At 38.7% G+C, this 14,954-nt stretch overlaps 1 pseudogene; it reads left to right on the forward strand.

The window, feature by feature from the left end:
- The first annotated feature begins 1,606 nt into the window (after positions 1 to 1,606).
- Positions 1,607 to 1,698, forward strand: LOC112448596 (uncharacterized; annotated as a pseudogene).
- Positions 1,699 to 14,954: the final 13,256 nt, after the last annotated feature.

Genomic DNA, 14,954 nt, shown 5'->3' on the forward strand with positions numbered 1-14,954 from the left:
TAATCTAAGATAAAGGAGGCATGAATATAAATAGAGAAAAGAAAGTCTCTTCAATAAATGCTTGGAAAACTGAACAGCTATAAGTAAAAAAACAACTTTAGAACATTCTTAGCACCATACACAAAAGTAAGCTCAAAATGGATTAACCATCTAAATGTAGGAATGGATACCATAAAACTCTTAAAGGAAAACACAGGCAAAAGGCTATGTGACATAAACTGTAGCAATATCTTTTGTGGTCTATTTCCTAGAGTAATGAAGATAACAAAAATAATCAAATGGGACCTAATAAGCTCAAAAGCTTTTGTACAACAAAAGAAATCTTAAATAAAATGTAAAGACAACCCACAGAATGCGGTTCTTTTGCAACCCCAAATTGAAAATGATGTGGCCTACTTGCAATTAATCTCCAATTACAAATAAAATGTACAAATAGCTGATACCAAGGGAACATTTCACTCAAGGATAGGCATGATAAAGGACAGAAGCCATAAGGATCTAACAGAACCAAAAGAGACTAATAAGAGGTGGCAAGAATACACAGAAGAATTGTACCAAAAAAAAGGTCTTAATGACCCGGAAAACCACGTTGGTGTGGTCACTCATCTAGAGCCAGACATCCTGAAGTGTGAAATCAAGTTATGCCTTAAAATTATTACTACAAACAAAGGTAGTGGAGGTGACAAAATTCCAGCTATTTCAAATCCTAAAAGATGATGCTGTTAAAGTGCTGCACTTGGTATGTCAGCAAATTTGGAAAGCTCAGCAGTAGCCACAGAACTGGAAAAAGGCAGTTTTCTTTCCATTTCCAAAGAAGGGCAATGTCAAATAATGTTCAAACTACTGTACAGTTGAGCTCCTTTCACATACTAGTAAGATTATACTCAAAATCCTTCAAGCCAGGCTTCAGTAGTACATGAACCAAGAAATTCCAGGTGTACAAGCTGGATTTAGAAAAGGCGGAGGAACCAGAGATCAAATTGCCAACATACCCTGAACCATAGAGAGAGCTAGGAAATTCCAGAAAAACATCTACCTCTGCTTAATTGACTATGTTAAAGCCTTTGACTGTGTGGCTCACAACAAACAAATTTTCACCCTGTGGAAAATTCTGAAAGAGATGGGAATACCAGACCACCTTACCTGTCTCTTGAGAAACTTGTATACCGGTCAAGAAGCAACAGTTAGAATTTTATATGGAACAACTGACTGGTTCAAATTAGGGGAGTAGTAAGACGATTCCTTGGAGGAGGCCATGGCAATCCACTCCAGTATTGCCTGGAGAATGCCATGGACACAGGAGCCTGGCAGGCTACAGTCTATAGGGTCACATAGAGTCAGATGTGACGGAGGCGACTCAGCATGTACAGCACATGCCCAAGACTAGGCTATATATTGTCACCCTGTTTAACTTATATTCAGAGTACATCATGCAAAATGCCAGGTTGGACGAATCACAAGCTGGAATCAAGATTGTCTGGAAAATATCAACAGCCTCTGATATGCAGATGATACTACTCTAATGGAAAAAAGTGAAGAGGAACTAAAGAGCCTCTTGATGAAGGTAAAAGAGAAGAGCAAAGAAGCTGGCTTAAAACAACATTCAGTACTCTGGCAGCACACACTGGAATGAAACAAAGATTAGTGTGGCCCCAGCACAAGGATGACAGACAAATTCGTGAAGCACTCCATATTTTACTATGGCCAATTCATATTGATGTATGGCAAAAACCATCATAATATTATAAAGTAATAAACCTACAATTAAAACAAATAAATAAATAAAAATTTTAAGCCATGAAATACACTTTCCAAGTAAGGAGCTGAGAAGAAAGCTCATTTTAAATATCAGAAACAGAGTGACATAAAGTAAGTTACCAAAATTAATATTTCAGACATTATACTGCTATGTGCACTTTTTTTGTTAAAAGAAACTATTCTACCTAAGAAGCAGAATACACCACCATGGTTTTATTTTGAAGAATCAATTGAAGGTTATACATTTAAGCTGATTGCTTTTTTAAAAATTAATTTATTTTAATTGGAGGATAATTACTTACAATATTGTGGTGGTTTTTGCCATCCGTCAACATGAATCAGCCATGGGTGCATATAATTGCTTTTTAAATGAGTTTGGTGACATTTAAAATTTTGAAATACAGTCACTAAATTTAGTTTTACTATTTTGTTTTGGTAAATGCAATATTCAAAGTTTTCTCTTGTATTCCACATGCCTACTGGAGAAGGAAATGGAAACCCACTCCAGTATTCTTGACTGGGAAACCCCATGGACAGAGGAGTGTGGTGGGCTACAGTCCATGGGGTCACAAAGAGTTGGACATGACTGACCAACACTTTTCCACATGCTTATAAAGTTTTTATAAATAGATTGTTTACTTGACCTAAAGAGATTCAAAAGTAATTCTTATGTTCTTCAATTTATTCTGACTAATATTGAGAGAGTCTCTATGTTTAATAAAATTTTTAATGAAGTAGCATTTAATCTCAAATACATTAAAGGAATATCTTAAGATTGGAAACAAACAAAACTCAACATTCACAAAACTAACATCATGGCATCCAGTCCCATTAGTTCATGGCAAATAGAAGAGGGAAAAGTGGAGACAGTGACAGATTCCATTTTCTTGGACTCTGAGATCACTGTTGATGGAAATGGCAACCCACTCCAGTGTTCTTGCCTGGAGAATCACAGGGATGGGGGAGCCTGGTGGGCTGCCGTCTCTGGGGTCGCACAGAGTCAGACACAACTGAAGCGACTTAGCAGCAGCAGCAGCAGCAGCCATTAAATTAAAAGGTGCTTGCTCCTTGGAAGGGAAGCTATGACAAACCTAGACAGTGTATTAAAAAGCAGAGACATCACCTAGAAAGGTCTGTATAGTCCAAGCTATAGGTTTTTCCAGTAGTCATATATAGATGTGAGAGTTGGACCATAAAGCAGGCTATTCAGTTCAGTAGCTCACTTGTGTTTCACTCTTTGTGACTCCAAGGCCTGCAACACGCCAAAACTGCCTGGCCATCACCAACTCCCAGAGTTTACTCAAACTCTTGTCCATTGAGTCAGTGAAGTCATTCAACCACCTCATCCTCTGTCGTCCCCTTCTCCTCCTGCTTTCATTCTTTCTCAGCATCAGGGTCTTTTCAAATGAATCAGTTTTTCACATCAGGTGGGCAAAGTATTGGAGTTTCAGCTTCAACATCAGTTCTTCCAATGAATATTCAGGACTGATTTCCTTTAGGATTGACTGGTTTGATCTCCTTCCAGTCAAAGAGACTCTCAAGAGTCTTCTCCAACACCACAGTTCAAAAGCATCAATTCTTTGGCACTCAGCTTTCTTTATAGTCCAACTCTCGCATCCATATATGACTATGGAAAAACCATAGCTTTGACAAGATGGACCTTTGTTGGCAAAGTAATGTCTCTGCTTCTTAAATATGCTCTCGAGGTTGGTCATAACTTTTTTCCAAGGAGAGAGCATCTTTTCATATCAGGGCTGCAGTCACCATACGCAGTGATTTTGGAGCCCCCCAAAATAAAGCCTATCATTGTTTCCCCATCTACCTGCCATGAACTGATAGGACCAGATGCCATGATCTTCATTTTCTGAATGTTGAGCTTTAAGCCAACTTTTTCACTCTCCTCTTTCACTTTCATCAGGAGGCTTTTTAATTCATCTTCACTTTCTGCCATAAGGGTGGTGTCATCTGCATATCTGAGGTTATTGATATTTCTCCTGGAAATGTTGATTCCAGCTTCTGCTTCATCCAGCCCAGTGTTTCTCATGATGTACTCTGCATAGAAGTTAAATAAGCAGGGTGACAATTAACAGCCTTGACGTATTCCTTTCCCTATTTGGAACCAGTCTGTTGTTCCATGTCCAGTTCTAACTGTTGCTTCCTGACCTGCATACAGATTTCTCAAGAGGCAGGTCAGGTGGTCTGGTATTCCCATCTCTTTCAGAATTTTCCACAGTTTATTGTGGTCCACACAGTCAAAGGCTTTGGCATAGTCAATAAAGCAGTAATAGACGTTTTTCTGGAACTCTCTTGCTTTTTCAATGATCCAGTGGATGGTGGCAATTTCATTTCTGGTTCCTCTGCCTTTTCTAAATCCAGCTTGAACATCTGGAAGTTCACAGTTTATGTACTGTTGTAGCCTGGCGTGGAGAATTTTGAGCATTACTTTACTAGCGTGTGAGATGAGTGCAACTATGTAGTAGCTTGAGCATTCTTTGGCGTTGCCTTTCTTTGTGATCAGAATGAAAGCTGACCTTTTCCAGTCCTGCGGGCACTGCTGAGATTTCAAAAATTGCTGGCATATTGAATGCAGCACTTTCACAGCATTATCTTTTAGGATATGAAATAGCTCAACTGGAATTCTATCACCTCCACTAGCTTTGTTCCTAGTGATGCTTCCTAAGGCCTACTTGACTTCCCATTCCAGGATGTCTGGTTCTAGGTGAGTGATCACACCATCGTGAGTATCTGGGTCGTGAAGATCTTTTTTGTATAGCTCTTCTGTGTATTCTTGCCACCTCTTCTTAATATCTTCTGCTTCTGTTAGGTCCATACCATTTTTGTCTTTTATTGAGCTCATCTTTGCATGAAATGCTCTCTTGGTATTCTAATTTTCTTGAAGTGATCTCTAGACTTTCCCATTTTATTGTTTTCCTCTATTTCTTTGCATTGATCACTGAGGAAGGCTTTCTTATCTCTCCTTGGTATTCTTTGGAACTCTGCATTCAGATGCCTATATCTTTCCATTTCTCCTTTGCCTTTTGCTTCTCTTCTATTCATAGCTATTTGTAAGGCCTCCTCAGACAACCATTTTGCCTTTTTACATTTCTTTTTCTTGGGGATGGTCTTGATCCCTGCCTCCTGTACAATGTCACGAACCTCTGTCCATAGTTCATCGAGCACTCTGTCTATCAGATCTAATTCCTTGAATCTATTTGTCACTTCCACTGTATAGTTGTAAGGGATTTGATTTAGGTCATACCTGAGTGGTCTAGCAGTTCTCCCTACTTTCTTCAATTTAAGTCTGAATTTGGCAATAAGGAGTTCATGATCTGAGCCAAAGTCAGCTCCTAGTCTTGTTTTTGCTGACTGTATAGAACTTCTCCATCTTTGGCTGCAAAGAATATTATCAATATGATTTCAGTATTGACCATCTGGTGATGTCCATGTGTAGAGTCTTCTCTTGTGTTGTTGGAAGAGGGTGTTTGCTATGACCAGTGTGTTCTTTTGGCAAAACTATTAGCCTTTGCCCTGCTTCATTCCATACTCCAAGGCCAAATTTGCCTATTACTCCAGGTATTTCTTGAACTTCCTATTTTTCCATTCCAGTCCCCTATATTGAAAAGGACATCTTTTTTGTTGTTAGTTCTAGAAGGTCTTGTAGGTCTTCATAACCATTCAACTTCAGCTTCTTCAGCATTACTGGTCAGGGCATAGACTTGGATTACTGTGATATTGAATGGTTTGCCATAGACACAAACAGAGATCATTCTGTCATTTTTGAGATTGCATCCAAGTACTGCATTTTGGACTCTTTTGTTGACTATGATGGCTACTCCATTTCTTCTAAGGAATTCTTGCCTACTGTAGTAGATACAATGGTCATTTGAGTTAAACACCAATTCCAGTCCATTTTAATTTGTTGATTCCTAAAATATTGATGTTTACCCTTGCCACCTCCTGTTTGACCACTTCCAATTTGCCTTGATTCATGGACCTAACATTTCAGGTTTCTATGCAGTACTTCTCTTTACAGCATCGGGCTTTACTTTCATCACCAGTTGCATCCACAACTGGGTGTTGTTTTTGCTTTGGTTCCGTCTCTTCATTCTTTTTGGGCTTATTTTCCCACTAATCTCCAGTAGCATATTGGGCACCTACCAACCTGGGGAGTTCATCTTTCAGTGTCTTAATTTTTGCCTTTTCATACTGTTCATTTGGTTCTCAAGGCAAGAATACTAAAGTGGTTTGCCATTCCCTTCTCCAATGGACCATGTTTTGTCAGAACTCTCCACCATAATCCATTTGTCTTGGGTGGCCCTGCCTGGAATGGCTCCTAGTTTCATTGAGTTAGACAAGGCTGTGGTCCATGTGTGGAGAAGGCAATGGCACCCCACTCCAGTACTCTTGCCTGGAAAATCCCATGGATGGAGGAGCCTGGAAGGCTGCAGTCCATGGGGTCACTGAGGGTCGGACACAACTGAGCGACTTCACTTTCACTTTTCACTTTCATGCACTGGAGAAGGAAATGACAACCCACTCCACTGCTCTTGCCTGGAGAATCCCGGGGACGGGGGAGCCTGGTGGGCTGCCGTCTATTGGGTCACACAGAGTCGGACACGACTGAAGCGACTTAGCAGCAGCAGTGGTCCATGTGATCAGATTGGTTAGTTTCCTGTGATTGTGGTTTTCAGTCTGTCTGCCCTCTGATGGAGAAGGGTAAGAGCAACAAGGCAGGCTGAGCATCAAAGAATTTATGGTTTCAAACTGCTGCTAAAGATGACTCTTGAGATTCCCTTGGACTGCAAGGAGATCAAACCAGTCAACCCTAAATGAAATCAACCCTGAATATTCATTTGAAGGGCTGATGCTGAAGCTCCAATACTTTGGCTTCCTGATAAGACCCAACACATTGGAAAAGACCTTGATGCTAATATTGGGAATGATAGCAGGCAAAAGGAGCAGAGGGTGAGGAGATGGTTAGACAATATCACTGACTCAATGGACATGAATTTTAGCAAACTCTGGAAGATAGTAAAGCACAGGAAAGCCTGGGGTGCTGTAGTCCATGGGGTTGCATAGTGTTGGACATGACTGAGCGACTGAACACCACCAGCACCTAAATATACATTTCTCCAAAGAAGACACACAGATGGCCAAGAGGTACATTAAAGGATGCTCAGAAATGCAAGTAAAAGCCATAATGTGATATTACTTCATACCATGAAGGAAAGTCATCATGAAAAAAGTCAACAAAGAATAAATGCTAGAGAGGGTATGGAGTCACAGGAACTCCCCTACACTGTTAGTGGGAATGTAAGTTGGTGCAAGCATTTGGAAAATAGGTTCCTCAGAAACCTAAACACAGGGCTACAGTATGATTAAGGAATCCCACTCCTAGGCATATACCTGGATAAAAGCATGTTTTGAAAGGATACATGCACTTCAGTGTGCTTGGTAGCACTGTTTATAACAGCGAAGACATGAAAACAATCTAAATATCCTTTAAAAGATCAATGGATAAAGAAGAGGAGGTACATATATGCAATGGAATATTACTGGGTCATTAAAAAGAACGAAACAATGCCATTTGCAGCAACATGGATGGATCTGGATATTATCATACTACATGAAGTAAGTCAGTTCAGTTCAGTCACTCAGTCATGTCTGTTTGCGACCCCATGGACCGCAGCACGCTGGGCCTCCCTGTCTATCACCAATTCCTGGAGTTTACCCAAACTCATGTGCATTGAATCAGTGATGCCATCCAACCATCTCATCCTCTGTCGTCCCCTTCTCCTCCTGCCTTCAATCTTTCCCAGCATCAGGGTCTTATCAAATGAGTCAGCTCTTAGCATCAGGTGGCCAAAGTATTGGAGTTTCAGCTTCAACATCAGTCCTTCCAATGAATATTCAGGACTGATTTCCTTTAGGATGGACTGGTTGGATCTCCTTGCAGTCCAAGGGACTCTCAAGAGTTTTCTCCAACACCACAGTTCAAAAGCATCAAACCTTAGGTGCTCAGCTTTCTTTATAGTCCAACTCTCACATCTACACACGAGTACTGGAAAAACCATAGCCTTGACTAGATGGACCTTTGTTGGCAAAGTAATGTCTCTGCTTTTTAATATGCTGTCTAGGTTGGTCAAAACTTTTCTCCAAAGGGATAAGTGTCTTTTAATTTCATGGCTGCAGTCACCATCTGCAGTAATTTTGGAGCCCCCCAAAATAAAGTCTGCCACTGTTTCCACTGTTTCTCCATCTATCTGCCATGAAGTGATGGGACCAGATACCATGATCTTGGTTTTCTGAATGTTGAGTTTTAAGCCAACTTTTTCACTCTCCTCTTTCACTTTCATCAGGAGGCTCTTTAGTTCCTCTTCACTTTCTGCCATAAGTGTGGTGTCATCTGCATATCTGAGGTTATTGATATTTCTCCTGGCAATGTTGATTCCAGCTTGTTTCATCCATCCCAGTGTTTCTCATGATGTACTCTGCATAGAAGTTAAATAAGCAGGGTGACAATAACAGCCTTGACATACTCCTTTTCCCATTTGGAACCAGTCTGTTGTTCCATGTCCAGTTCTAACTGTTGCTTCCTGACCTGCATACAGATTTCTCAAGAGGCAGGTAAGGTGGTCTGGTATTCCCATCTCTTTCAGAATTTTCCACAGTTTGTTGTGGTCCACACAGTCAAAGGCTTTGGCACAGTCAATAAAGTAGTAATAGATGTTTTTTTGGAACTCTCTTGCTTTTTCTATGATCCAGTGGATGGTGGCAATTTCATTTCTGGTTCCTCTGCCTTTTCTAAAACCAGCTTGAACATCTGGAAGTTCACAGTTCACATATTGTTGAAGCCTGGCTTGTAGAATTTTGAGCATTACTTTACTAGCGTGTGAGATGAGTGCAATTGTGTGGTAGTTTGAGCATTCTTGGCATTGCCTTTCTTTGGGATTGGAATGAAAACTGACCTTTTCCAGTCCTGTGGCCACTGCTGAGTTTTCCAAATTTGCTGGCATATTGAATGCAGCACTTTCACAGCATTATCTTTTAGGATTTGAAATAGCTCAACTGGAATTCCATCACCTTCACTAGCTTTGTTCATAGTGATGCTTCCTAAGGCCTTCCTGACTTCCCATTCCAGGATGTCTGGCTCTAGGTGAGTGATCACACCATCATGATTATCTGGGTAGTGAAGATCTTTTTTGTACAGTTCTTCTGTGTATTCTTGCCATCTCTTCTTAGTATCTTCTGCTTCTGTTAGGTCCATACCATTTCTGTCTTTTATTGAGCCCATCTTTGCATGAAATGCTCTCTTAGTATCTCTAATTTTTTTGGAAGAGATCTCTAGTCATTGCCATTCTATTGTTTTCCTCTATTTCTTTGCAGTGATCGCTGAGAAAGGCTTTCTTATCTCTCCTTGGTATTCTTTGGAATTCTGCATTCAAATGTGTATATCTTTCCTTTTTTCCTTTGCTTTTTGCCTCTCTTCTTTTCACAGCTATTTGTAAGGCCTCCTCAGACATCCATTTTGCTTTTTTGCATTTCTTTTTCTTGGGGATGGTCTTGATCCCTGTGTCCTGTAGAACGTCATGAACCTCCATCCATAATCAGAGAAGTCAGAGAAAGACAAATATCAGATTATATTGCTTATATGTGGAGTCTAGAACTAATGATACAAATGAATTTGTTTACAAAACAGGAACAGACTCACAGAGAATGAACTTATGATTACTAGGAGGGAAAGGTAAGGGGAGGGATAGACTGAGAGTTTGATACTGACACATACACAGATATTTAAGATAAATAAACAAGGAGGACTTACTGTATAGCCGAAAGAACTCTGCTCAATATTCTGTAATAATCTAAATGAGAAAGAATTTTTGAAAAATATATACACACATATATGTATACCTGAATATCTTTCTGTATACCCTAAACTAATTCACTGTTGTTAATCAATGATACTCCAATGTAAAATTTAAAAAAAAATTAAAGATATGCTTTGGAGGTGCATTTGCTAAAGTGTTTAGCTTTCTGTGCCTTAACTTCATAATTTTAAAAATGGAGTTACCACCTGCCTTATGATAGGCTAAGTAAGGATTAAATTATATGTGGCATGTACAATATTCAGCATACTCAATAAAGGTTAGCTTTTCCTTTGTGGAAAGAGTACTGGATAGAAAAGAATAGGTCCATGCTTTGGTTTAGTTCAGCTATTAACTCAAGATATGGCCTCAGTTGGGAAGGGATGGTGATTATAAATCACAGACTATTAGAGCTCTATGGGACCTTTGGGATTATTGATGTCATCCTACCAGTAAGGAAAGAATAGGCAGCACAGGAAAGTAAAACCATATCCTGTAGGAAATTCTTGGCACTGAATATGGGGTCCAATAAAGCCGTTCCTGTTAGGAAACTCCAGTGATTCTAAGTATTCCATAATGTTGCTGACAATTCTTCTATATAAGGGCTCTCTGGGGTCTTTCCTAGTAATTGCATCATTTTATTTCTGTTCTAACTTGACCTGAGTTCACAGGTTTCTTAGAAAAAGCCAGAAAATAATGTCAAATCAAAATTTATTTTCTTTTCTTTTGCTCCACAATTGTGCATTTTCAATGACTCAGCCCACTGAGAGACATTCTACTTTCAACTCCTCCTTGAGGTACTGATTTCTGCCTGGCCTGGTTGAAAATCTCCAACCAAGTGCCAATCAGTCTTAATATCATTAAAAGTAGAACAACAAAACATCATGCTCCTTTTGTCAAGTAATAGGAAGTAAGCAGCATCACTGCTGAAGTCATCTTTCCATTTAAAATTTTTTATTAAGGAAAGAATAAAACATTTTCAGAAGAAGAGAAAATACTATAAATTCTTTCATGTACTTACAACTCAGATTCAATTTCTACCGTGGGTAAATAGCATGGGGGAAGGTGGAATCATTTTAAATTAAAAGATACTTAACAGGGTGTTGCAGTTTCAGAAATAGTGGAGACTCTGGGTAGATTGAACTGTTCCTTAGATGATAATTGCAAAATCTGGACTACACACACACACACACACACACATATATATATATGAACTGGAGAGTGACCAAAACCAAAACTACAGGAAAGAAGAATTTCCATGAGTGTGATTTGAAGGTTTTCAGGCTACTGCCTACATAGCTATACAGCAGCAGAAAGCCACCGTCTTACTAATCTGAGCTATCAGATGCAGTTTGGGGCTGGCAAAGCAGAAGCTTAGAGGAATTATCCTGGAAGGGAGGGAACTGCACAAGGTGAAATCCTTGAACATATACATACAAAATCTGCCAAAAACTTTGGATGACCGCTAAACTATACATGGCCAGGGAAGACCTAAAGAGGCCTTGAAATATAGAGTAGCTGAGAGCTGAATAAATTGAGTGGGAGGTCATTTGCTATCTACCACAAGGAAGACAGAGTTCTGAGTCTGAGTCAAGCCAAAGTAACTAACTGCCTTCTAAAATTAAGACTTATTGTTCAGAAGAACATAACATAATCCAGATACCCAACCCTGTATAATTCAAGGTCTAGTTGCCAATCAGAAAAGCCCCCGGATGTACAAAAAAACAAAAACACAAACCCACAAAAAAATTCATACACAATGAGTGAAAATAAAGAAGAAATTTTAGAAGACTATAAGGTAGAAAAAAAGAAAACCTCTCCATTTCTAGTATCTGTCCTTCTTGCCTAGACTTGAGGCATCTCTACTAATACCAGGCTCTAATTTACTCTCACTAGGCATTCCCCATTATGGATCTTCCCTTGTAGCTCAGTCAGTAAAGAATCTGCCTGCAATGCAGGAGACCCAGGTTCGATTCCTGGGTTGGGAAGATCCTCTGGAGAATGAAATGGCAACCTACTCCAGTTTTGTTGCCTGGAGAGTCCCATGGACAGAAGAGCCTGGCAGGTTATAGTCCATAGGGTCTCAAGAGTCGGACACGACTTAGTGATTAAACCACCACAGGCATTATGGAAGCACAGTCAATAATATCCAATGTAGTATCACCTATTACAGTTGACACAGGTTTGATGTCAGTGGGATAGTAGGTAAGATGATGGTATTGATTATGTGGTAGTGTTAACAATGTTGGTGATAATGGTGGCAGACAGAACTGAAATTCTTACTGAACATCAGGATGTAAGAGGAAAATATTCTAAATCTTTGTTGTTGTTTAGTTACTTAGTTGTGTCAGGGTCCTTTGTAGCTATTTAATCTCATTAAATATCATTTAATGAAGCCCAGACCTGGATTGGGTTTTTCCAATTTCATATCTTGGTAATAAGAGTGACTATCCTGCTTACTCCATAGAGCAGTTATGAGAAAACAAATGAAATAATGACAACAATAGCTTACATTTTTTGAGGAATTAACATTTTCCAGGCATGGTTCTAAGTTCTTTCTTTTTATGTATTAATTTATCTACTACTAATAACAATGAGGTAGCATTTTTACTAGTCTCATTTCATAGATAAAGAGACAGAGATTAAACAACTTGCCAAATTAATAAGATTTAGAGGTGGGAGTCTGTCAGGGAAGATGTGTGGATCAAGTATTCTCAGCACTCTTGCCTCTGTTGTTAAGATTTTAAACTGATATAACCACTATGGACAGCAATTTGGAAACAGTCTTACAATTAGATGCTCACTTATGAATGGGTTATTTCAATCATGATATTCACTAAGAGAAACTCTTGTATGTGTACAACAGGAGACACAGAAAAAAATCTTCAAGGAAACATTATTTGCCATAGGAAAATAAACCTAATTGTCCATCAATAAGTGAATGGATATATCAACTGAGATGCTCCACAACAATTAAGTGCATATGTATCAGTATAAATAGATCTAGAATTTTGCTCTCCATTTTGGTAGCTACTAGCTACATAAAGCTAATAAGCACTTGAAATATGGCTAATATTAGAAGAATAATATTTTGGACATATTTAAATAAAATATGTACTAAATTTAATTTTGCTATTTTTTGTTTTTAGGTGTGGCTATTAGAAAATTTTAAATTAATATGTGGTTCAATTATATTTTTATTGGGCAGCACTGATCTAGAAAATATAATTTGAGTTAAAATAAGCTATGGAAAAATTTGTAAACACCACAAAAAATATAAAACAATATTGTCTACATTTATACAGCATATATATGCAATTAAAATACAAAAATGTAGACTGAAATGGTACCCACAAAATTCATAATAATGCCCACCCATGGAGAATAGATAGGGGGTGGAACCTGGAGAGGAAAACAAAGGGAACCTGAATTTTATTTGTAATATTCCAAATACTTTAGTTAGATAAACAATGTATCTAAAGCCAAAAGGACTAAATACTAATGTTTGATTGTTCTTGAGAGTAGGGTATTTTTACATTTTGGTATTTTAACTTTTCAAAAATGAAACAGAGCCAAAAAAATTGAATATCAATAACGTCACACATACAGCACACATTCATTTACACTTTTAACAATTCTTCCATCATTAGGTGCCATATTTAACCAGAGGTTCTGGCAAAGATAAGGTCAAATGAGGACATTAAGGACAGAGGTTAAAGTCCACATACTGTCATAAATGTATATATGAGTATTCATAAAAGCCAGTGATTTTTGTTGACTATAAGAGTAATATGTGTCCATTGCACAAAATTTGGAATTTAGGAAAAGTATAAAGAGAATAAACAACATTTTACCACAATCCCATCACTAATAGAAAGTCACTGGATATTTTGGTTTATTTTCTTTTAGTCTTTTTGAATATTTGGCTTTTTACTTTTGCTAATATCTGGCAGATATTTTGAAACAAACCCCTGAATGAAATATGATTGTTTTGTCTTTGATCAAAATAATGTTTGCCTTGGGGCTCCAGATTTGGCTTCTGATATCTTTTTAAAAAATAAAAACAAAAAGCAGTGGCTAATACTAAAGGCTGTACCCAGCACACTAAGCATGTTTCATGCATTATATAATTTAAACCACTTTCCAATGTAGGAACCATTATAATTCCTATTTTATACAGAGAAAAATGAGGCATAGAGAGGCTTCCTAAGCCGCTAAGAAGGCTCTTGGATGAGATGAAGTTTCAGATTCAAATCCACAGAGTTTGATAAATTTATCTCTATGACATGCCCTCTAAGAGTCTTTGGGTTTATACTGAATTTAGGGGTGTGTGGGTGGGTGGGTGGGTGTATGTGGGTGGGTGGGTGGGTGGGTGGGTGTGTGTGTGTGTGTGTGTGTGATGGGGTAGTGGCATAGAACATATTCTGTGGCCATTACCTGCACCCTACACCTTCATTACACTAACCTCAGACTAAAAGCTGTATCTGGCCCATTCTAGGGAGATTCAAATTTCAGATAAGCAGTGACAATGTCCTCCTGAGGTTAGGCAGTGAGTCAATCCTCAAATACACTTTGTGTTGTTTTAGGTTCAGAGATCTTCTCTGTAGCAACTGACCCATTCCTTAACAACCCTCAGCAGGCTGTAATTGGAACAAAGAACCTCAGAGTCCCAGACTTATCAGTGTCAGAGCCGACATATTGCCGACATACTGCTTTCTGTATCTGGACACATAAACAGGTATAAGTGACTCAGGTGAACTTTGTTCATGAAAGCTGTTGTTGTTCAGTCGCTAAGTTGTGTCTGACTCTTTGTGACCCCATGGACTGCAGCACACCAAGCTTCCCTGTCCTTCACTATTTCTCAGAGTTTGCTCAAATTCATGTCCATTGACTTGCTGATGCCATCCAACCATCTCATCCTCTGTTGCCCCCTTCTCCTCCTTCCCTCAATCTTTCCTAGCATCAGGGTCTTTTCCAGTGAGTCAGCTCTTTACATGAAGTGGCCAAAGCTTTGGAGTTTCAACATCAGTCCTTCCAATGAATTTCCTTTTGGATTGTTAATGAAAAGATACTTTTATCTCATATTAACAGAAGTCTTCATTACACTTTGCCATGGGCTAAGTACTTTACATGTTTTGCAATGCTTTATTTCATTTCATCTTTGTAACAACCCTATAATGAAGATTCTAATATGATTCTCAATTCACTAATAGAGAAACTGAGGCTTACAGAGGTTGGGGATGTTGCTGAGGATATAGAGATAATAATGGTGGAGCTGTCCATACTTTCAATCTGAGAACTACAAACATCAGAGGCCATACTCTTCCTCTA

The sequence above is a fragment of the Bos taurus genome, chromosome 10 (genome assembly GCF_002263795.3).
Source record: "Bos taurus isolate L1 Dominette 01449 registration number 42190680 breed Hereford chromosome 10, ARS-UCD2.0, whole genome shotgun sequence".
Lineage (NCBI taxonomy): Eukaryota > Metazoa > Chordata > Mammalia > Artiodactyla > Bovidae > Bos > Bos taurus.